At 41.2% G+C, this 1,117-nt stretch overlaps 1 non-coding gene across 1 annotated transcript; it reads right to left on the reverse strand.

The window, feature by feature from the left end:
• Window positions 1–644: 644 nt before the first annotated feature.
• trnat-cgu (transfer RNA threonine (anticodon CGU)) lies at window positions 645–716 on the reverse strand. Its single transcript has one exon. It is a non-coding gene; the product is annotated as a tRNA-Thr (tRNA).
• Window positions 717–1,117: the final 401 nt, after the last annotated feature.

Raw genomic sequence — 1,117 nt, forward strand, 5'->3', positions numbered from 1 at the left:
TTCCGGGAAAATACAACGTCCACATCAGATTGACAGGAAGGATAAATGTGATTCAGAGCCAATCATATTCCTTTTGGTGATGTGTGCTCAGCTTTGTTATCTCAGCAAAGGCAGCAGGAAATGCAAATCCTGAAGAGTTTTGATAGAGTGAAGAAGGAGAAAGTGTTGCCAGTGACAGAAGGGTCAGTAACCAGAGGAAACACATTTAAAGTAATTGACAAAAGAATTCGAACTGTGATGAGGAAGTTGTTTTTTCTGCAGTGTGTTGTTCTGGTCTGGAATGCAATCCTGAAAGGTCAGTGGAAGCAGATTCAATGCAAACTCTGAATGGAATTGGATATATACCTGACATGGAAAATCTAACAGGGCAATGGGGGAAAGGACAGGAGTGCGGGATGTGGGAATAATAGAATAGCTCTGTTAAATATCAAGCAAATGCACAGTAATAAGGTTCAGTGCTTGGACCTCAGTTATTTTCACTCAATCAATGGCAGAAAAGGCTCGAGGAACCATGTGGCTCCTCCTCATGTTCTTCCCAGTGTCCAGGATAAAGTGAAACATCACACTGATTTCCAGATGGCCGAAACAAATGCAAATGACATCCTTTGTGGAAACATCACATTTAAAGTGAGAAACTAATCATAAGGCACGGACGGGGATTGAACCCGTGATTGTCAGTTTACGAGACTGACGCCTTACCACTTGGCCACCATGCCTTTTCTTCATGAATACCTGAGGCTCCAGAGGAGGATTTGTGATTCTTTTTCAATTTGGTTGAAACAGCATCGAGAAACATGCACAGAAATAAAGAGGGATTGTGGAATGGGGAACAGATCAGCCTCATTTACATCATCAGCATCATGAAATCTTCATTCAGACGTTCCATTCCCATCCTCAGCTTTTCTCACATCTGTACAATAATATAAGAGTGGACATTGGGTTGTTACTGGGCAGATTATATAAATAGACTATGTGCATCATCACAGGAAGTGATGTAATATAATCTGTACGGCACCTCATGGAGAGTTGTCGATGAAACCTTCAATGCAAGGTGTGTAGAGTAAACTCAGGTTATTTTAACCGTCAGATTCTTATAAATTCTGTACTAAGCCTTGAC

Source organism: Heterodontus francisci, unplaced genomic scaffold, assembly GCF_036365525.1.
Source record: "Heterodontus francisci isolate sHetFra1 unplaced genomic scaffold, sHetFra1.hap1 HAP1_SCAFFOLD_221, whole genome shotgun sequence".
In the NCBI taxonomy this organism is placed as follows: Eukaryota; Metazoa; Chordata; class Chondrichthyes; order Heterodontiformes; family Heterodontidae; genus Heterodontus; species Heterodontus francisci.